Consider the following 24142-nt stretch of genomic DNA (forward strand, 5'->3'; position numbering starts at 1 on the left):
ACAAGACAAGCCTGCCTGTCAGTAAGAAGATAACAGAAACGGATCTAGCTGAACACTGTGAGCAGGACGTACCCCACTAGCTTGTAGGTTTAGCTGAACACTGTGAGGTGGACGCACTGCACTAAATGTAAATAGTCTAGCTGCCTGACTGTGGTACTAATAGGATCAAAAGAACACCAGTAATTTTCTTCAGGTAGCTGTATTTACTGTAACAAGACAAGCCTGCCTGTCAGTAAGAAGATAACAGAAACGGATCTAGCTGAACACTGTGAGCAGGACGCACCCCACTAGCTTGTAGGTTTAGCTGAACACTGTGAGCAGGACGCACTGCACTAAATGTAAATAGTCTAGCTGCCTGACTGTGGTACTAATAGGATCAAAAGAACACCAGTAATTTTCTTCAAAATACTGTAACAAGACAAGCCTGCCTGTCAGTAAGAAGATAACAGGAACGGATCTAGCTGAACACTGTGAGCAGGACGCACTGCACTAAATGTAAATAGTCTAGAAGATAACAGGAACGGATCTAGCTAAACTGAATACAGTGTATATATATATATATATATGCAACACCTGGGATGCATATATATAGACAATACACTTTAAGTGCAGCTAACTGACTGACTGTCCTGCCTAATCTAGCTAACTCAAATCAAATGTCACTGTCTGTCTCTCTCTCTCTCTCTCTCAATGAATGCCGGAACACACACTACACAGGGCCGCCGTGCAGGCGGCCTTATATAGTGTGGGGCGTGTACTAAATCCCCTGAGCCATAATTGGCCAAAGCCTCCTTGGCTTTGGCCAATTACGGCTCTCTGTTAACGCGGCGCTGTGATTGGCCAAGCATGCGGGTCATAGTGCATGCTTGGCCAATCATCAGCCAGCAATGCACTGCGATGCCGCAGTGAATTATGGGCCGTGACGCGCCACACGAATTTGGCGCGAACGGCCCATAAAGTTCGGAATTCGGCGAACGACCGAACAGCCAATGTTCGAGTCGAACATGGGTTCGACTCGAACACGAAGCTCATCCCTAATCCGAACATAGCAAAATCCGGAGAAAGCTGCCAAAACAGTTGTTTTCTCCATTTCAAAGCTATGCTCTGAGGCTCTGCAGTCCGCCGACATGCAGACTCTGTGTCCAATTTTGCTTTATTTCCATAGAGACAGGGACTCTCACTATTACATACCCCTCCCCCTTGTTTCGATCCGGAGGGAAGAACACCAGCACCCGTCATCACGTTTGGGACACCTCTGTGCTGGCGGTCAGCCACGTAGGCCCAACCCTTTTTCCGCGTGTGCTTCCAAGAACATCCCCCCCTGGATCTTAACAGGGTCCTATATTTTCCTATGGTCAGCCTTCTCCCTCTTTTTTTTGGTCCCTGGGCTTATTCATTTTTATTGGGGAAACTCTGCTTTCCCTGATCCTTCTTTCAACTTACTGACATCAGCTTTAACCTTCACTATAGGTCCTAATACCCATCTCTGGTTATCCATGACAACCACGTCATTATTAACAGCACCAATCATTAGTAGATCACCAATTTTGAGATCCCAACTTCCGATACCAACAGTGCTCTTTTCAGAGTTTGTTAGGACCTGTCCTGAGGAGGGACCACACACAGGCGAGTGACTATGCTCCACGGAAAAATCACCAAGCTCCAACTCACCTGCTGTCCAACGCTCCATGGGCAGCTGTCCTAACAAATGACACTGACCCAAGCATAAATCATTCCTTACTGTGATAATGTCAACTGGTGTACACATTACATTGCTACAGCAATCAATATTAGCGCTTTTTCCCACAGTGTCTCCGGGTACCTTAACCTGTAACTCCTGGCCAATGATAGAAAGCATCTCTGCTATGTCTATTCTGGGCCCTTACTTCTCAGGAGGATCAGCGGGTGAGGCAGTATCTGCGCCCTCCAAAGACCACTGCTCAGCTGCACCTCGGTTCACACTAGCAGAGATGTTTCTAGGCACTGCATCAGGCTGAGAGACTTCTGATATCTCAAAAAGTTCTCCCGTGCGCCTTCCATACCACTCAATAACTGGAAGTACTCTCACAGGGAATCTTGAGATCCTGTGCCAAATGGTTAACAAACATCGACCCCACCAATTCCCCTCCTGGTCAAGGTTACCCAGCATGGCCTGTACCACCTGGCTCCACCCATTGGTGCTACGCAGTACCACCGGGTCCGACTGCAGTGGAGCCACCCGTGTACAGGGAATGCGTTTTTACCAACTCCAGCATTTCAAGAAAAGTTCCTGTCATCTTTATACATCCCGAGTCTAAATACAAGGCCTTTTTAGGGACTGTTCCCTTATCATTGACATGGAGGGGCTAATCCGCTGAAGCTAGAGAGGTTAAGACATTAAGAGGGACTTCCACCTCACTGGAGGCAACTGTCATCACAGCCTGGGGCTCAACTGGAGTGCTTTCAGATGTACGTCTCACACCTGTCCCTTTGGCAACAGCATCAGTGAGCCGCTGCAGGTCATTACAAGTCCCACTGTCACTTTGACACTCAACATTATTTAGCTGCTGGGCTGTGGACAACCCATCTGCCATGCCTGCGTCCATAACTGTTCCTTCAGACTGGAGGGCATCAGCCTTTGCAGAGGCTGGCGTGCCCTTGAGCACCGGCCATTCTGTTATCCCTCCATTGGGCATAGCAGGTGTTCTGTCCACATGCTTGTTACATATCATTGCTTCGTAATTCCTTGTCACTTGGCCTAGTGCTGCAAGCGCTTCCTTGCACCAATCATCCCAGTCCCTTGTGGTTTCATCCACGGTGCTCCACAGCACTGCATCACCTGCTCTAGGAGGCCCCACAGGAACCTGGGATTCACTAGCCAAAACAGCACACCTGTCACTTCTAGCTACCTCACATTGTGACAATATTTTTTTACTCACATCACACTGAGAGATTGCATCCTCCACCAAGGCAAGGTGCAATGCCCTATTTTGACCACCTTGCTCTGGTGGTGCTACAGACACCTCTAGCTTTGTACTCCCAGCTTTTGCAGGCTGAATTAACCCCCTGCCAACCGGGTTGTGGGGCTGTGCCCACACACTCTCACTGTGTGCATTATTCCCCCCTTGTTCCACCAGCATAGCACCAGAGCCATCCTGGACAGCCTCTGACTCCAACACATGGAGACCCCATGAGACTTCCATGGACAATCCTGTGCCTCTGCCTGTCACGGGAGATCTCCTACTCCCATCATTGGTAGTGAACACATTACCAACCTCACTCTCAGATATGACATTACAAGAAATACACGTTTCAATGTCCTTACCATCAACATTAACTTTATCAATAGTAACCCTTTTGTCAGCATGACCATTAGCATTTTCATTGCATGTAGACATAACTGCCATTTTTGTGGGTTGTCTATGAGCCACCACAACCTCTGAGTGACTCCTCACAGCACCCTCCATCTTTAAAGGGGCACTCTTTTTTCCTACATGGGCAGCTCCAAAGCTGATCTGAGAAACGCTCGGCCCCGTCACTGTGGACTTCTTGGAAGTTTCCCTGGGCAACCCTGCAGCACCTGTGCCTAGGGAACATGGCACCTGCACTGTTTTGGTCACCCCTAGCTCAATTTTCCCAGCCATCTGCTCGATTATAGCAGGCATGTGCAGAGTCCCCATGTCCTTTTCAGTCTTTAGCCCTGCGGCTAGTTGGGCTTTACTGTGCACCTCCCCACTGATCTGGGTAGTACACTGCAGCAAGTCTATGTACATTGGCACTGCGGATCTCCCCACTTGCCATACTTCCACTTCACTGCGTTCAGTACCATAAAATGAAACAGTCTTACCAATTCCTGCAGCTGGTGTCATAGCCTTCACTTGAGTGCGATGTCTTTCATCTGTGGTGTCATGTGGTCACGGAGCAACACTGCAGCCTTTCTAGATCCACTGACGCCCCCTGTAGGTAACACAAGATCCCTGTTGGTAGGGGTAACAGCAGACTTGCACTCGAAAGCCGGTTGGCTATACTTCATGCAGGATGCAGACTGTTGCACCCTCCTTTCTGGGCTGACCACTTTCTTTAAGCGGCTTTGCATTTCTCTGGATTTCCAAAACCTTGATCTTCTGGTGACACCTCTCCCATCCTGGAGCATTGCTGGTGGACCATGACACGCTGAAACACTCCTCTAAGAAGAATTTCCTCTTTAAACTTGCGGTAGTCATCCAGCAATTCTGGCCACCGGTCCCTAGGCCATTTCTCCTTACAGCAATTTTCTCAAACTTTTCCAGGAAGTCCCCAACCTCCTCTGTAGGTAGCATGGGCTGCATGTAATCAGAGGCCAAGATCTCAGCCCCTTGCACTGCGCCCCACTCTTTGCGATTCCGCTTGAACCATTCATTCACTGTCTCACACATCACTAGGCCTTCTGGACTGGCCCTCCTAGGTGGAGGCATCTTTTCAGGCCACGCTGAGCTCACTTCCACAGGTACACCACCTGTATGCAACACAGTCCATCAATTGAACTCCTGCGCAATGCAGTTCGCCTGGCTGCCACACAGCTAGCAGTAGTTCCTGAAATGACTCACTAACGGCGCAGAGACCCAGATTTCACAGTCTGTATGCCCGCATCCAACAACCACTTGTAATATTGGGGTATTTAGCTTAAGTGATAAATGCATTTTTAGTGCAGTGAGTCAGACAGGCGTTATAGTTAAGGGCCTGGTAGCCCACGTTTATTAAACAGAAAAATAAAAGCAAAAAGGTCCATTTAGGATTCCCACACAGGGGTTTAACTTCATTAAGCAATCCAAAAAAAAGGAAAATATACCGAGCCACCTGGCTCTCTTGTCAGCAGTTCCTCTGCTTGCTCTCAACACATTTGGCGATTCTTTCCAGCCCCCTGGACTCACAGGCTTCCTCAGTCTCTCTGACACAAGGCTGACCAGCCTTTCCCAGTCCCTGGGCAAAGAATCCCCTATACATAGGCTGCAGTCTCCCACAGGGCAGACCGCTCTCCAAACACAGGTCTGTCTTCACACAGCAGCAGCAAGCTGCTCACTCTCCACCATCCTCCTCCCTCTGCTCTCACCAGCCCCTCATTATATGGGCTGTATGTACTTGGGCACACAACCTGCTGGCTATCCATAAGATCTGGACACAGAGTTGGAGATCCCATCCCACACAAGTTTCTGCGGGATCTCCAAACTACAGAGCCCCATCCAAACATAGCAAAATTCGGAGAAAGCTGCCAAAACAGTTTTCTCCATTTCAAAGCTATGCTCTGTAGCTCTGCAGTCCCCCGACATGCAGACTCTGTGTCCAATTTTGCTTCATTTCCGTAGAGACAGGGACTCTCACTTTTACACGAAGTCTGTTCTTTTTACTTTTATTATTACATGAGTGTGATTTAACTGTACTTCTGTCTCAGCCTGATTTCTTGTTTTCTGACACTCACCTGTTGATGATATCCTGCTCGTCAGTCCTGAGTACTTAAGCCGTCCAGCCCAGATGATCTCTGCCTTCACCTTGGTCACTTCTCTAGAGACGCTCTCCTGTGTTCCTGTTAAAGACTTGCTTGGCTGACATTCCTTCTGGCTCCAGATCCTGCTTGCTGTTCTAATACGCTCATCTCTGGCTCCCTGATGTTTTGGCTTCTCTGACTATCCGTTCCGGTTCCTGAACTCTGGCTACGTTTTGACTGCGTTTACTCTGTTTAAAGCAGAGCTCCACCCGATTTTATGACAATAGCTCTAGAGGATTAGAGCAATGTCCTAATGTAAAAACGGAACTTTTTTTTTTATATACTGTACCTTTGTTTTGCAGATCATCTTGTTTAGTTCCTGGATGTACAGTCTGCGGATATGGGTGGGTATAGTGCGGCTAACTCGTCATTTCCTATTAGCCGCACTGGCTCCTGGGAACTTGTGCCATTGTTCCCAGGAGTCAGTGCGGCGGCCTGGCGCGAGTTATCGAGTGACGTCATTACGACAATCACGTTCATAGGGCGGTTCCAAAACCGCCATTGTAAATGAGGGCAAACAGGTAATACTGACCGGTATACATGGTCAGTATTACCTGAGCACACGAGGGAGAAGGATAAACGGAGGACAGGCTGGAAAATTTCAATTTTAAACCATCAGATACTACCAAAAAAAGTTAGTCTCAGTAGCTATATAATAATATTCTAGTTTGTAATGAAAAGTAAAAGTGGTTAGTGTCTTTTATTTATTATTCAAGCATTTAAACTTGTTTGTAAATGTTTTTTTTTTTTTAACTGTTAAGAATCGCTGCACATGTAAGTTTTAAACAGTATATTTTCTCTCCTTTTTTTTTTTTTCTTTATATATTTTTAATAATCTGCGATAAGTGTGTATTTCTTTTTTTTATTTATTCCATATTTTAATTGTCACGTCTAATTTTTAAAATTTTTTAATTTATTTAATTTATTTTTTTTGGTTTATTATACGCAAAACGATTAAAATTATTTATATAACTAAAAATGCATTTTAATACATATTTTTTACACAAAACTTTTATATAATTTAAATTTTATAACTTTGAAAATTTTTATTGCTATATTTAAATTATTATGTTAGTTAATTTAATTAAATTTTTTTTTTAATCATTTATATGTTCCTGCTGTATATGAATTTTGTTTTATTATTTTATTCTTAGAAGAATGTATTTATGTTATTTGATGATCAATCTGACATTTATGTATTTATTTAAATTTTTTTTGTTTCCTTAGATTATATATTATTTTTGAACGTTACGCGTAAAGCAGAAATTTATATATGTCGACGCTAGCTGCATTTCATTTAAAGGTATTTAAAAAAATAAAACTTAAATTTTATAATTATTTGTTATTCAATGTTTGTTTTATATAAATTAATTGTAAATATTTTTGTTAACATTTATCCATTTATAATAAGGCTTTATGTGAGGTACTAATGTTAATTTCTTTTGTTTATGACATTACAGATACTGAAGTTCTTGTATCAGACATCTCGGGGAGCGTATCGTTTTAGTCTATTGCTTTTATTGCAGGTAATATAAAATGTAAATGTAAAATGTATTTATATATATTATATATCGCGTATGAAGCAGCAAAGAAATAAAATAAAATAAGATATACAAACAAATAATAATCTATATAATATGTATGTGTGTGTGTGTGTGTATATGTGTGTGTATGTATATGTGTATATATATATATATAATTTTTTTTTTTTTTTTTTTTTTTCCATAGATTGAAAAGACAAGTGGATTTGATTTTTCAAAACCATGCCAAAATCGAACTTGATGTTAAAATAAATTTTATAATGTGTTATTTTTATGAAATCTATCCCTCCTCCTTACTATGTTCTTGAGTGTTACAGCCCTCCCTCCCTTACACTGTTCCTTCCTTCCTAACTTCCTAACACCCTCACTCCTTTTCACCCTTCCTCCCTTTCACCCTTCATTCCTTCTTTCCTCCCTCTCTCTCCCCCCCCCTCCCCTTGCTCTCACCCTCCCCTTGCTCTCACCCTCCCCTTGCTCTCACCCTCCCCTTCCTTTCACCCTCCCCTTCCTTTCACCCTCCCCTTCCTTTCACCCTCCCCTTCCTTTCACCCTCCCCTTCCTCTCACCCTCCCCTTCCCCTCACCCTCCCCTCCCTCTCACCCTCCCTCTCACCCTCCCCTCCCTCTCACCTTCCCCTTCCTCTCACCCTCCCCTTCCTCTCACCCTCCCTCCCTTCCCTCTCTTCCTTACCTCCCTCCCTTCCTTCCTCCCTTCCTTACCTCCATCCCTTATCTCACCCTCTTACCCTCACTATCACCCTCACTATCACTCCTTCCTCTCACCCTCAATCTCTCACTCTCACCCTCACTCCTTCCTCCCATCCTCCCTACCCTCCCTCACTCTATTCTTCCCACCCTTCCTACCCTCCCTTACCCCCCATACCTCATTTTTAATACCCCACCAACACCTTCCTCCATACTACTATCCCCACCTGCACGTCGTTATCAAAAACCTCTTTCCTTCTCTCCCTCTATCTCCCTCCCTCTCTTTCTCTCTCTCACCCCCCTCTCTCTCTCCCCCTCTCTCTCTTTCCCTTCTCTTTCCTCTCTCTCTCTCTCTTTCTCTCTATTAATGACAATGGGTTTTGATTTTTTTAAAAACCCTGAAAATAAGAATTCTCTGTAAAGATTTATGTTTTGAATTGTATTATATTGTATATTGTCTCTGTTCTCCTTTTTCTGTCTCTCTCTGTGTCTCAGTCTCTCTCTTTCTCTCCTTTCTCACCTCCCTCTCTCCCCTCCCTCTCCCCTCTCTCCGCTCTGCCTCTCTTATCTCCCCTCCCCCTCCCTCTCTATGCTCCCTATTTCCCTCTCTTTCTATCATTCTCTCCTTGCCCTCTCTCTCTTTCCCTCCTCTCTCTCTCTTTCCCTCCTCTCTCTCCCTCTCTCTCTCCTCTTTCCCCTCTCTCCCTCTCTCTCTCTCTCTCTCTCTCTCTCTCTCTCTCTCCCTCTCTCTCTGTAATAATGACAATGGGTTTTGATTTTTTTTTAAAACCCTGAAAATAAGAATTCTCTGTAGAGATTTATATGTTTTGAAATGTATTATATTGTATATTGTCTCTGTTCTCCTTTTTTCTGTCTCTCTCTGTGTCTCAGTCTCTCTTTTTCTCTCCTTTCTCACCTCCCTCTCTCCCCTCCCTCTCCGTCTCTCCTCTCTCCGCTCTCTCTCTTCTCTCCCCCCTCCCTCTCTACGCTCTCTATTTCCCTCTCTTTCTATCATTCTCTCTCCTTACCCCTCTCCCTCTCTCTCCCTCTCTCTTTCTTTCTCTCTCTCTCTCCTCTTTCCCGCCTCTCTCTCTTCCCCTCTCTCTCTTTCTTTCTCTCTCTCTCTCCTCTTTCCCTTCTCTCTCTCTCGCTCTTCTCTTTCCCTTCTCTTTCTCTCTCTCTCTCTCTCTTCTCCTCTCTCTCTTTTTTCTTTCCCCCTCTCTTTCTTTTCTTTCCCCCTTTCTCTCTCTCTCTCCCTCGCTCTGTCTCTCTCTCTTCTCTTTCCCTTCTCTTTCCCTCTCTCTCTCTTTTCTCTTTCCCTCTCTCTCTCTTTCGCTCTCTCTCTCGCTCTCTCTCTCGCTCTGTGTCTCTCTCTTCTCTCTCTCTTCTCTTTCAGATATCTCTCTCCCTTCTCTTTCTCTCTCTCTTTTCTCTCTCTCTCTCTCTCTTCTCTCTTGCTCTGTGTCTCTCTCTTCTCTCTCTCTTCTCTTTCAGTTATCTCTCTCCCTTCTCTTTCTCTCTCTCTTTTCTCTCTCTCTCTTCTCTCTCTCTCTCTCTTCTCTCTCTCTCTCTCTCTCTCTCTCTTCTCTTTCAGTTCTCTCTCTCCTCTTTTTCTTCTCTCTCTCCTCTTTCCATTCTCCCCCCCCCTCTCTCTCTCTCTCTTTCTTTCTCTCTCTCTCTCTATTTCTTTCTCTCTCTCTTCTCTTCTCTTCTCTTCTCTTCTCTTCTCTTCTCTTCTCTTCTCTTCTCTTCTCTTCTCTTCTCTTCTCTTCTCTTCTCTTCTCTTCTCTTCTCTCTCTTCTCTTCTCTTCTCTTCTCTTCTCTCTTCTCTTCTCTTCTCTTCTCTCTTCTCTTCTCTTCTCTTCTCTTCCCTTCCCTTCCCTTCCCTTCCCTTCCCTTCCCTTCCCTTCCCTTCCCTTCCCTTCCCTTCCCTTCTCTTCTCTTTCCCTTATCTTCCTCTCTCTCTCTCTCTCTCTCTCTCTCTTTTCTCCCCCCTCTCTCTTTTCTTTCCCCCTCTCTCTTTCTTTTCTTCCCCCCTCTCTCTCCCTCTGTCTCTTTGTCTCTCTTCTCTGTCTCTCTTCTCTCTTTCTTCTCTTTCAGTTCTCTCTCTCTTCTCTTTCCCGTCTCTCTCTCTCTCTCTCTCTCTCTCTCTCTCTCTCTTTTTATTCCCCCCTCTATCTCTCTCCCACTCCCTCTCTCTCTTGTCTTTCACTTCTCTCTCTTCTCTTTCCGTTCTCTCTCTCCTCTCTTTCCCCTCTCTCTCTCCTCCCTCTCTCCTCTTTCCTCTCTCTCTCTCTCTCTCTCTCTCTCCCCCACTCATTCTCTCTCTTGTCTTTCCCTTCTCTCTCTCTCTTCTCTTTCCATTCTCTCTCTCTCTCTCTCTCTCTCTCTCTCTCTCTCTCTCTCTCTCTCTCTCCTTCTCCCACTCCTTCTCTCTGTTGTTTTTCCCTTCTCTCTCTCTTCTTTTTCCGTTCTCTCTCTCTCTCCCTCTCTCTCCTCTTTCTCCCCTCTCTCTCTCTCTCATGTTTCCCCCCCTCTCTCTCTCCTCTTTCCCCTCTCTCTCCCTCTATTTCTTTCTCCCCCCCCTCTCTCTCTCTCTTTCTCTGTATTAACGACAATGGATTTTGCTTTTTTTTAAAACCCTGAAAATAAGAATTTTCTGTAAAGATTTATATGTTTTGAATTGTATTATATTGTATATTGCCTCTGTTCTCCTTTTTCTGTCTCTCTCTGTCTCAGTCTCTCTTTGTATCTCCTTTTCATATCCCTCTCTCCTTTCTCATCTCCCTTTCTCCCCTCCCTCTCCGTCTCTCCTCTCTGCGCTCTGTCTCTCTTCTCTCCCCTCCCCCTCCCTCTCCGTCTCTACGCTCTCTATTTTCCTCTCTTTCTATCATTCTCTCTCCTTACCCCTCTCTACTCCCCCCCCCTCCCCATCTGTCTCTCTCTCTCTATTTCCCACCCCTTATCTCTCTTATTCGATTGTGTGTCTGTCATTCTCTTTTTGGCTCTCTATTTCAGTGTAAAATTTAAATGTCTGTCAACTTTATTTACTTTTTGACAATTGGATTTGTCATTTAGACAACCATTCATGATTATAAAATTATGTTCAAAACTGATATGAACTTTTCATTTTTGTTTAATTTGTAATTTTAAACAATGCTTTGTAAATTGTAATTTATGTTTAAGTTACATTTGTTTTTTTTAAGATCAATAAAATTACAAATATTTTTTTAAAATATTATGATTAATTTTCTCTTGTATAATATTACAATATAATAATGTATTATTTTCAATTGCATACATTTTAGTATACTCATTTTTTTATAAATACAATGTAGAAATTAAGGTAAGTTTAAAAAAATGTATTTAATATTACTAAAATTTAAATATTTTTTGATTAAATTATTAATTCTTTACAACATTTATTTATTTTAATTCATTTAATTTGGTCAATATATATTTTTTTAATAAAAATATTTTAGTTTATTTTAAAAATTTAAATGATGAAATAATAATAACATACGTTCATAATGCTGTCAAACATGATTTCCATTATAGAGGGGACCATAACAAGTTCTTGGACATCAAAAAATATTGATATGCCAAAAAACATTGCACCAGTGGAAAGGCCGGAAACTAGTGTTGCAGTGAGAAAACATATGACACGCTTTCCAACTGTTGCTAAATGAAGCATTAAATGTCATATTAGTTTTATTATGTTAATAAACCTTTAATCCTATTAAAAATTATATTTAAAAAATTAGATATTATTTAAAGAGATTGCTATTGTGGTGATTATTTTATGTTGAATACTGTTTTGTTATGAAATTTATTACAAATAATGTATTAATAATAATAAAAATAATTTGATTTGTGTGTTTTTTTTAATGAATAAGTTTATTATCTTTACTCCTAAAATTTATCATGTATAAAAAAATAAAACATTAGTTTTGTAGAACCAAATTTGTTTTATTGATAAGACGGTAAGTATATTTTTAATAAAAAAAAAGTAAACAAATATTACAGTATTAATACATTTCTAAAATGAGTTTACAAATAAAATAATATTTCAATTTAATGAAATGCCATTTCTGATGCATATATAATCTCTCTCTCTCTCTCTCTCTCTCTCTCTCTCTCTCTCTCTCTCTCTCTCTCTCTCTCTCTCTCTGTGTGTGTGTGTGTGTGTGTGTGTGTGTGTGTGTGTGTATGTGTGATATATATCTATATCATCTATATATATAAATATATATCCATTTATTTCTAAGAGGTAGAGTAAGAGGTTATTTTAATACTTACCTTTCCTATAACTCCAGCGCCGCTCTCTCCTCTAGCTTCTCCGGTCTAGCTTCTTTTATTACTTGCTTATATAAGTTGCCATCACAACGGGGCAGGACTTCCGATGCCACCGCCCATTGTGATGGCAACCTGAGCTGTTGACGGCGCTCCAATTCAAGGTTACTGCGCATGCTCGAGATCGGGAATACAACGGGCGGTGCATGCTGGTCGATCAGCGGCACAATATCCCAGAAGAGGATGCCTGTGGGCTTCACATGCCCACAGGCAAGATGAGAACCGTCAGTCGAAATATTTAAAAGTTAATTTTTGGGGAGAAAACTGACATCCGTAAGCAACAAAAATGGAACAAGTGAGTAACATATTTCAATTAAATAATCTTTGTCATTTTCCAAAAAAAACCCAAAAAACGTTGTAGACAGTGGAACACCGCTTTAACTGTACTTCTGTCTCAGTCTGATTCATAGTTTCTGACAGATAATTTGTGGCATTTGCATAGTAATGGCTTTCTTCTGGTGACTCGACCATGCTGCCCATCTTCCTTCAAGTGCCTCCTTATTGTGCATCTTGAAACAGCCACACCACATGTTTTCAGAGAGTCCTGTATTTCACCTGAAGTTATTTGTGGGTTTTTATTTGCATCCCAAACAATTTTCCTGGCAGTTGTGGCTTAAATTTTAGTTGATCTACCTGACCTTGGTTTGGTTTCAGCAGAACCCCTTATTTTCCACCGATTAGAGGTTGAACACTGCTGATTGGCATTCTCAATTCCTTGGATATCTTTTTATATCCCTTTCCTGTTTTATGCAGTTCAACTACCTTTTCCCGCAGATCCTTTGACAATTATTTTGCTTTCCCCATGACTCAGAATCCAGAAACGTCAGTGCAGCACTGGATGAAAGATGCAAGTCTGTCAGGAGTCCAGAAACTTATTGACCTTTTATACACACACACTAATTACAAGCAAACAGATCACAGGTGAGGATGGTTACCTTTAATAGCCATTCAAACCCCTTTGTTTCAACTTGTGTGCATGTTATCAGGCCAAAATCACCAGGGTATGTAAACTTTTGATTGTTGATTTTTTTGATTATCAAGTTGATTGATAATAAATGGCTTCAGCCAAACACTAACCATGAGTGAAAGAAAAGTTTTTGTGTTATTATTCATACGCTCTGAAAAATAGCCAAGAAATCATAAGTTCTGCCAGTGTATGTAAACTTATGAGCACAACTGTATAGACATAACCTCTTAATTGCAGTATAAAAACCCATCCATATAACATCAAAATCACTTTACACTTGTAAGGGTGGATTATATGGCTACCCAAACAACCAATCCATATTGTAGTTTATAAATCATTTAAGTAATTAACTGTGGAAGGACTGCAATCTATAAACGCCTTTCTCAGGCATGCTTCTTCAGGAAACGGATTTTCTAAGTAGTAAAAAAGAAACACCATCACCAAAAATATATTATCACATACAACAAAAAAGTAAATACATAATAAACAAAATATTATTTTTATTGACAGGATTTATAACAAGTCCTGCAAATGCTAATCATAGTTCCCCTGTACAATATGATGAAAATCAAGACATATATACAAACCAAAATTAAATAAAATAACATAATAGTAATGCAAAGACTTATTACCTAAACAGACGTCGAAAGAAATAACTGCTAAGCATATTTGTCCAAACAGGTATAGATGGAACATGCCACCAGGGAACAGTCGAAAGACAGGGCAAACCAAAGTGAGGATAGGGCACCAAATTCTTAAATGAAGGAGAAACAACAAACAGTAGCCTATGGCATCTAATATTGTAATCTTAATGAACTCCCAAATATACACCATCTTCCTGTTCCCTTGGCAATGCTGATTGACAGCAAAATATGTTGGACAGGGCTTAACTGGTGACATCATTACGCCTGCCAATCGGTTGAGGCATGGTGCTTTCTCTGTGTGCTTTTATACTACATTGTCTTATTTACAATACATTCAATTTTATTGTTTTTTTCACTATGTGGGCCTCTATCTTTTTAAATGTATGATGATGCCTGGCCTGGTGTGCCGATAATTTGGAGTGGATTTGATCTGACAGCAGGCAGCGTGCATTGGAATACTGTAGAGCTCCCGGAGTGGCTTTCCTGTAATATGCTGTATTGATCTCTTTTATATATGGGATCAATATCATCTGGTAAGAGTCTCTTAAGTATTTAAAAGAGGGCACAAGGTGTTCATCTACTCATATCAAGGTGTATATGTTCCACTCGTGGATGGTTGGAGATTTATTTCCAAAACATTCAATGTATGAATTTTAACCATTTGAGAAACATTTGATATATGAACTTTAACTATTGAACTATTGGGAACTATCGATTGCATACTTGTTTATGGTGTTTGGATTCACTTCTACTTTTATATTTTTTGTTGTTGTTGTTTTTTGTGTGGATGCGCACTTATTTTGTGCATATAGATAAAACATACTGCAGTAGCTTACAGTCCCCCAAAGCCATCTGTATGTTAGGCTATTCTGATTGCACAGTACTTGGTAGTGTGGAAGGTTGCCTGTCCCCTCTCATTTAATACATTATCTTATTGGCTTACAGGCAGATTTGGGGTCCTGCACGTACACTGATTATACCACCCAGCAACTTTTTTTTATTTTTACATTTACAATGACAGTTCACTTCAAAGGCTTTAGCACAAGAATAAGGATCTTTATTTTAGATGTGTGACTTTAATTTTTAAATCTCAATAGCTGAAAATAAATCTCACTTTTTTAAAACTAGGATCCTTATTCTGCCATGTTAGCTTATTGAATTGAGCGTAAAAGAGAGCTATCCATCTGGGTTATAAATAGCAATAATAATTTTTGAGACTTTTTACATTTATCCAAGTTAATCTTTTTTTTTTAACTCAAGCACAAATACACTAATCTTCTTTCCAGATTGGATTAACCTAAATAACAAAAATCTTTCACTTTTTACTATAAACTTACATATGAAGTGAGGGGCTGCATGAATGAATTTGACAAAATCAGGTACAGATAAATAGACTTCTCACATTCAAATACTAGCTCAAGGGCTTAGCATTTTCTCAGAACTCTTCATTTCTCTGTATTGCTCCAAAAACAGCTTTATGTGACCCAGCTAACAACTTCCTTGATTATTAACTTTTGTGTATTTAAAATGAATTTGAAGCATAGACATGGACAAGCATTCATAGGACTTCTTAAAGAGGGAGTCCACCTAAAAAAAAAATATTAAAAGCCAGCAGCTACAAATACTGCAGCTGCTGACTTTTAGTAAATGGACACTTACCTGTCCTGGAGTCCAGCGATGTCGGCAACCGAAGCTGATCAATCGCTTGGCTCTCGGGTGCTGCCGCCGCCATTCTCTGTGAGGGAATCAGGAAGTGAAGCGTTGGGGCTTCACTTCCCAGTTCCCTACAGCGCATGCGCGAGTCGCACTGCGCGTCCTAAGTGGTTCCCTGCTATCTCCTGGGATCTGTGTGTTTTCCAGGAGACAGCGGGGGGGAGTGCGGGAAGGGGCGTGACTCCCGCGGGAGTCTATTCCAGGAAGTGGGTGCAAATACCTGTAGTAGACAGGTATCTGCACCCCCCTCCCCCCTGAAAGGTGCTAATTGTGGCACCGGAGGAGGAACTCCGCTTTAACTTAATCACACACAGGAATACAGGAACCATAGATGCTAAGGAAATACTAGAAATATACACAAGTGAACACAAGTGAACATATATACAATGCTCCCCCCTACTGGATGGAGAGAAGTATAACACACTAATACATAACATTAACAGAATGATGAAATAGAGAATGTGCCCTATTTTGATCTAACTTTTAAAAACATTACCAATGCAAAATAAATCATCTTAAAAAAAATAATACATGTAATGATTTAAATTTTTTAATAAATAAATGTTACTGCATTACAATACATGTTTAGTGGTGACGTAAATAGTTCCCTTCTATATTTATTCTAGTCAACAATATACACTTTTTTAAAACTATTTTTCATTTTTTAGTGGGGAAATATTAAATATAGCATATATTTTGCTTTTAATATATATCTTCAGGATGCTTTTCACATTGAAAGGCTCTCAGTTCTCTTTGATCAAAGAAACCCACTGTTTACACACCTCAGTCATTCATCATCCATTACTTATTTCCAAGGCTGGAATTTCTGTCAGACAAACTACTCTATTGTGTTGTCTCTAAAAAAGCCCACAGTGCTCTGGAAATCTTTTCAAAGGATAGATAGATAGATAGATAGATAGATAGATAGATAGATAGATAGATAGATAGATAGATAGATAGATAGATAAAATACTGTATATGTGTGTAGCCCCGGCCCATGGCAATCCCACCCTCTGCCACATGGACCAAGCTGTTACCAATGCTGCAGCCTCTCACTCACAGCCACCAGCACTGAAGCATCTCTCCTTCTCAACCACCAGAGTACAGTCAAAAGTGACTCAGAGAAGAGGAAAAGAGAGAGAGGATACTTATTAAGGCTGTTTTGCAACCACATAGAGTGGAGAAGAGCCTCACCCACTGCCCGAGACAGGACATTGATTACCTACTGTTCAGTCTCAAGAAAAAGAGTGCTGAGATCCACCTTGGACCCAGGGAAATGTAGTTCTCAGCAGTCATCTTTCTATCAAGCTAAGGATGAGAATACAAATCCCAGGAGGACAGGTATCTGCAGGTGAAAAAGGGAGAAAACCCAGGGCTCGAAGCTGTCAAGTAGAGAACGTGAGATGTGACTACTGGAGAAAGTTGCTGTGTTGGAATGCTGCTTGCTGTATAGTTTTCTGTAATGTTGGTAAGCAAGAGACTGGGCTGCCACATCTGCACGGAAGTCACAGCTGCCAGAGAGCATCACGGTTCTGTGAGAGATCTCCATTGCCAGGTCCTGAGTCACCACTGACATCACCAGTTCCATAAGTGATCATCACTACCTGGTTCTGTGCCGTCACCAACAACATTGTTGCAAGCTGCAAGGGAGGAGTTGTAATCATAGAATTCTTGGTAGTTAGAGGCCACGGCCCACAGATTCCCTGTTCACTTCTTACAGGGACAGTGTCACCCCCAACTTGGCATATCATTTGGGTACTTACACCTGTACTGCGGGATCCACTTTTACCTGAGCGTTCCAATACAGGAACTTTGGGCCACAATAGTTAAAGTGAAATTGAACCCCAAAAAATGAATATGGCTGATAGGTAGGGTTATGACAGAAGAGACCCTATTGGTTTCTTCTGTCATTAATGCTTCTCCCTGCCTGTCAGCAGTAATGCATACTGCAATGTAATGCATACTTTTATGACACCCCTTCTGCGCCATGATGATGTGACTCCTGTGTGCATGCGCAGGAGTGAAATCATTCCAGCCTGGCCATTTAAGCAGCCAAATAGACCAAATCCAAAAGGAAGATCAGGAGAAGGTGGAAGAACCTGTGACAAGAGGGATGAAGGAGGGCTGGATGCTGGAGGTAAGTCTGCTTTTATTTGCAGACTAATATGCAGTACATACTTATCTGATATTTTTTTACAGTTTGCTGTTCTGTTTTGTTGCCTTGTTGGGAATATTTCTTAAATAAAGCATTATTTAGGCTTGATGTGTCAGTGGTTGTTTCATTGCTGGAAGAGTAATTGTAATCTGGAATCAGGGGATCCGAACATTGTCTCCTACGGTAGAAAGTGACACATATGTATAGTATATATCAGCTATATGAAAAGGCATAAGTCCAATATTAGTAAACCAAACAAAAAATAAATAAAACTTTGGCTAGGGCTCTAACCATCCAAATAATTAAACCTTATTAATAAATAGATAGATGAGCAAGCTGACTAATGAAATGCCAGATAGAGTTTCTAAAATTACAAATATGTATTAACACACATAAATCACAAAATTGCACATATTAACAATAGAACAAATTTTGAAGCATGTAACTTAAAATGAATAATCTCTGACCTAGTGTCAAAATATTTTAAATTAGTCAGGAGGGCCATAAGACATAGGCCACATGCAATTTATCGTTCTGCCTACCTAGCCAAAAGCAGTCAACAAATACATTTTTGCAACAAACAGCCTTTTTTGAGGATTAGGCCTTTCTCTGGGAGAAAAACAAATCTTGATCCTTATGCCCCGTACACACGGTTGGATTTTCCGATGGAAAATGTCCGATTGGAGAGTGTTGTCGGAAATTCCGACCGTGTGTGGGCTCCATCGGACATTTTCCATCGGATTTTCCGACACACAAAGTTTGAGAGCAGGATATAAAATTTTCCGACAACAAAATCCGATCGCGTCAATTCCGACCATGTGTGGCCTGTTCCGACGCACAAAGTGCCACGCATGCTCAGAAGAAATTCCGACACGGAACAGCTCGGTCTGGTAAAATTAGTGTTCGCAATGGATACAGCACTTTCGTCACGCTGCAATGTTAAAAATGGTTTAATACAGCGCACTCTCTTCTTCTTTATAATGTGACAAGAATTAAGTAGTTTTGCTGCTCATATTCACACACACTTCTCACAAACTTTTTTTTTTTTTTCTTGGGATTCCCTGAATATATTGTTATTTGTCACATCTGACATATTTTTTTTTTTAATTTTTTTTTTTTATTTAAAGCCATTTTTCGTTTAGATTTTATGTTTGTATTTTTTCCAAGGCTGATCTTTGTTTAATGTTATTTTTAGTTTTACTCCAGACTATTTTTGTGTGTGTTTTGTGTGTCAAGTTACCACAACACCATTGATATCTTTTATTATTTAATGTCAAGGAGATTGTTTGTTGTTGGTGTCCCTTGTTAATTTCACATTGTATTTTTGAAATGTACCTGAATCCTCACAAACCAACTGTCCTTTTAGAAGTAAAACACACATAGGCAAGTATAATTCAAAACAAAAATCCTTTATTAAGGGCTCAGAACCAAACAAAGAGGGAGGCAACGCTGGATCAACAGGAGAAATTAGCGAAGCCTGGGACCCCCAGGGCAGACATCAATTCTTGAACATCAAAATTGGTGGCCTGAGGAGTCCATATGTAAGGGAGGGCAGTCTGGTCCAGAAGTCGCAGAGATCCGGAAAGCAGCAGATGACATCTGTGTCCCCAGGCTGTGGTACCACAAAAGGCTGCATCTTTTGGCCGACCAGACTGGATCCAGGGTCCTCACTTTCTGGTCTTCCTTCTATGCTTCCTTCCTGGCTGTGGCTCTGCTGTTGGAGATGTGGCAGGAAGAGGAGTAGGACCTGGAGGAGGAGGAGGACTGGGAGGACCTGGAAGAGAAGGAGGAGGAGGAGGAGGACCTGCAGGAGGAGGAGGAGGAGGACCATGTGTGAGTTCGCAAAGGTGTGTATCAGATGTAATTTGGGCCCTCATACCTTTATTAAGAGCCTCCAATATTAGCGACTCACACATGAGTTGTTGTCCCTCCTCCATCCTCTGCATTTTAGAGGCAATGATGGCAGCAAAGTCGTCCTCCACGATGTGTGGTGCTCCCAGGGCCTCTGTAGCCCTCCAAAAGAGGCCTATGGCAGCCTCCTCTAGGGCACTCCTCCTCCTGCCACTTTCTCTTTCCAGGTGTAGGGGAGGGACCTGCAGATCAGGCAGCCGGCTCGGCCCGGCCACCTCCTGACTGAGATTTCCCTGTGTATGAAAAAGGGACATGGTTTTAGTTTTTGCATCATCAATCACAATCATAAATTAGTACTCCAAACTAACATCTAGTTAACATCATTGATTGGACAAGCAGAAATATTTAGAGGAATGCTATACCTGGCTCAATCTGGGCTCCTCCACATGTTGTTGCCTGGAAGGCCCAGGTTGGGCATCAGAAGCCTCAGCTGGAGGGGAAGGAAGCGTGGAAGGAAGACTGGAGAGGGATGACCTGGGTTCAGTCTGGCCTGCCAGAAAATGCAGCCTGTCATAGTACCACATCCTGGGGACATAAATGTCATCTGCTGCTCCGGATCTCTGCGAACCCTGGACTTTCTGGCTCTCCCTTACATATGTGCTCCTCGGGCCACCAATTAGGATCTTCAAATATGTGATGTCTGCCGTGGGGATCACCTGCTTCACAATTTCCAACAATTGATCCAGCGCTGCCTTCCTCTTTGTTTGGTTCCTGTAATGTGGGTGGTTGATCTCCCACAGACAGGGCAGCTCCCTGAACATGTCAATGAATATTGCCACGAAGTCATTATCTTGTAAGATATCCATGTTCACTGCAAGACACAACACAAGACAAACCCTAATGTCAGGCCAAACTCTACTAATCTTGTTACAATATAGGCCTCAATGTAGAAGCAGTATAGGCACAAGTATGTCTCTTACCTTCGTTCTTACGATCAGCGCCTCCAATGCTCCTTCCTCCACTCACAGATCGTACGTAATATGCACGTGTGGTACGCTTTATACACACTGTGCATGCGTGTAACTCCGCCCACCATGGGACTGTCACAAAGATGGTACTCACCGAGGCCGAGATGCCGAGAGCGGTTTTGCCTTTGCGACTAAGCGCAGTCCGCCCCCTGGAGTTGGGACAGGGAGTGAACGGCACGAAGAGGCACAAGCTCCCCAATGGACCGCAGGTGACTTGCTGGTGAGGTCTTGATAGAGAGGAGCCGGTGTGCAGGTACTGGTAGGCAGGTACAGGCAGGGGATCAAACACAGGGATAGTACTATGGTACTGCAGGATCTGCAAGGCAAGGTGACAAGATCAAGAGAGTCCAGGTACAAGCAGGAGGTCAGGCTAGGAGACAGGAGACAGTCCAGGTAACAGGCCGAGGGTCAAACACAGGAGATTGGTGGGAATCCGATTAACAGGCAGAGGTCAGGTCCAGGAGAGAGGCAAGAGAAGTCCAAAAGGCAGATCCGGGTCACAACGGGTAGTCAAGCAGAGGTTCAGGAGACAGGTTCAGGTAATACAGGAAGCTGAGACAAACCAGCAATTTGTTTGACTCTCTGAGCGCCTTTTATAGGCAGCCCAGGGAATCACGTTGGGTGTGCACCAGTGCGCGTGCGTGAGCGCCGTAACGCTGAGCCGCGAACGCGCATGCGCCGAAACGCCGTTCCGCCGGGAATACGTAAAAAACGACCGGACCGGAACGACGGCTTCTTCTGACAGTGCCCCCCCCCGAGGGGTGGCCTCTGGACACCCAAGGTTGACATCAATTCTGGATGTTCTCGGTGAAAAGCCTGGAGAAGTTGAGGAGCATGTAGATTCCTGGCTGGTTCCCAAGAGTTATCCTCAGAAGGATAACCCTTCCATTTGATTAGATACTGCAGCTGTCTGCCATTTTTCCTGCAATTTAAAATTTTTTCTACCTCAAATTCATCTTCTCCGTTGATTAGAACTGGAGGTGGTGGAGGTTTTTCTCTGTCAGGAAAAGGGCTGGGAGAAATAGGTTTTAAGAGGGATGCATGGAAGACTGGGTGCACCTTGTAAGCATCAGGAAGAGCTAATTCAAAAGCGACGGGGTTGATTACCCTTTTTATTTTAAAAGGACCTATAAATTTTGGCCCCAGTTTCCGGGAGGGAATTGGCAGTCTGAGATGGATAGTTGACAGCCACACTTCTTCGCCTACCTTAAAGGCCGGGTTCTCCTTCCTTCCCTTGTTGTAGTACTTTTGGTAGTCATCCTGAGCCTTTTGCATCGCTGCTTTGATCTTTTGAAAATTTAACTGAATAGAGCTTACTCGATCCTGCACTGCAGGGACAGACAATTCAGGAATGGAAACTGGAAGAAAGGAGGGGTGAAATCCAAAATTGGACCAAAAAGGTGTCTGGTTGGTAGCGGAATGGATGGAGTTGTTATATGCAAATTCTGCATATGGTAGAAGGGAGGACCATTCATCCTGGGAATCTGAACAGAAGCATCGGAGGTATTGTTCCAGGGTTTGATTTGTCCTCTCCGTCTGGCCGTTACTTTGAGGATGATAAGCAGAAGACAAGCAAATTTTTATTTCCAAGGTCTTGCATAATTCCTACCAAAATTTTGAAGTAAATTGAACTCCTCTGTCAGAGGTGATGCTCACTGGGGTACCATGAAGCCTGATAATTTCTTTAAAAAAAATGTTAGCAGTAGCAGAGGCAGAGGGGGTACCCACCATAGGCAGAAAGTGTGCCATCTTTGAGAGCCGATCAATTACGACAAAGATAGTTGTGAATCCCCCCGATGGAGGTAGATCCACAATAAAGTCCATGGAGATTTCCGCCCATGGGCGTTCAGGGATAGACAAGGGCTTGAGCAGGCCCCATGACTTTGCATTTGAGCCCTTGCTGCGCTGACACGGGATGCAGGATGAAACATAGTCTTTGCAATCTTGTCTCCAGCCTGGCCACCAAAAGAAACGTGAGATCAATTCCATGGTCTTTTGTGACCCAAAATGGCCTGCTAGCTTGTGGTCATGAAAGGACTGTAGAGTTAGGAGCCTAGATTCCAGCGGGACGAAGATTTTTCCATGAGACCAAAATAAATCATTACGTTTCTCCATAGAAGATACTTGGGGTTCAGAGCATTGAGCGGATGTGGATTTGATTGCGGACATTAGGTCTCCTTGAGTAACTAGAAGGAAATTCTGAGGAGACAAAATGGTACTTGGCTCTGTTACCTGGGAAGTTTCATGGAACATCCTTGAAAGTGCGTCCGCTTTTCCGTTCTTTGTACCTGGTCTATAAGATATGTGAAAATTAAATCGGGAAAAGAAGAGGGCCCATCGGGCCTGCCTGGGTCTTAGACGTTTAGCAGTTCGCAGGTACTCCAGGTTTTTGTGGTCAGTAAAGATCATGATAGGATTGGACGCCCCTTCCAGCAAATATCTCCACTCCTCTAAGGCGAATTTAATGGCCAGTAACTCTCTGTCGCCTACATCATAGTTTCTCTCGGGAATGCTTAATTTCCGGGATGCAAAAGCCACGGGATGTAATAGAGCCTTGAGCCCTTGTCTCTGGGAAAGGATGGCACCAGTAGCAGTCTCGGAGGCATCAACTTCCAGAATAAAAGGCAAAGCTGGATCCGGGTGTCGTAAGACTGGTGCGGACGAGAATAGTGCTTTCAATTTTAAAAATGCTTCCTGAGCCTCCAAAGACCATTGAAAACGACTATGCTGGCGTGTCAGTTGAGTAATGGGAGCCACGATAGTAGAAAACCCTACAATGAATCTCCGGTAGAAATTGGAGAAACCTAAGAAGCGTTGTACCCCTTTTCTGTCTACAGGAGCTGGCCATTCCTGGATTGCTTTGACCTTCTGGGGATCCATTGCAATGCCGTCAATTGAAATTATGAATCCTAAGAATTGCACTGTAGTCTTCTCAAATTCACATTTCTCTGCCTTGAGGTATAATTTGTGTTTTCTGAGAATTGAGAGAACCAGTTTGACATGTACCCGATGGAGTTCAATGGTGGCTGAAAAAATGAGAATGTCGTCAAGGTAGACTACTAGAAAGTTATCGAGATATTCACGAAAGATATCGTTCACTAAGTGTTGGAACGTGGCCGGGGCATTACAGAGTCCAAACGGCATTACCAGGTACTCATAGTGTCCAAACCTGGATCTAAAGGCAGTCTTCCATTCATCGCCTGCTCGGATCCGGATGAGATTGTAGGCGCCACGCAAGTCTAGTTTGGAAAAGATGCGGGCAGATCTGAAGCGTTGGAATAATTCCGGGATGAGAGGAAGCGGGTACCGATTCTTGACGGTAATTTTATTTAATTCCCTGTAATCGATACAAGGTCGGAGGGATCCGTCCTTTTTTTCTACAAAGAAAATACCAGCTCCAGCCGGTGATGAAGAGGGGCGAATGAACCCTTTTTCAAGATTTTCGTCAATGTACGTTTTAAGAGCCTTTAATTCTGTTTCGGACAAAGGAAAAATGCGGCCAAAAGGAATTTCCGCACCCGGCAACAGGTCTATGGGGCAATCGTAAGGCCGATGAGGTGGTAGACAGTCTGCCTGTTGTTTATCAAATACATCTCTGAATTCTAGGTAGCTTTCGGGTACATGTTGCAGATTGTTAGACATGGTTGAAATGGTAGAAACAGAAGCTGGGGCCGGGAGAAGGCAAT

At 42.7% G+C, this 24142-nt stretch overlaps 1 long non-coding RNA gene across 1 annotated transcript in view; it reads left to right on the plus strand.

The window, feature by feature from the left end:
* Window positions 1-11587, plus strand: part of LOC141148344 (uncharacterized) — a 100962-nt gene extending 89375 nt beyond the window's left edge. The window contains exons 2-3 of the long non-coding RNA XR_012245195.1: window positions 6961-7026; window positions 11304-11587. This is a non-coding gene — a long non-coding RNA (uncharacterized lncRNA). The remainder of the gene's footprint in view (window positions 1-6960; window positions 7027-11303) is intronic.
* Window positions 11588-24142: the final 12555 nt, after the last annotated feature.

This window comes from Aquarana catesbeiana, linkage group LG01 (genome assembly GCF_042186555.1).
Source record: "Aquarana catesbeiana isolate 2022-GZ linkage group LG01, ASM4218655v1, whole genome shotgun sequence".
NCBI lineage: Eukaryota > Metazoa > Chordata > Amphibia > Anura > Ranidae > Aquarana > Aquarana catesbeiana.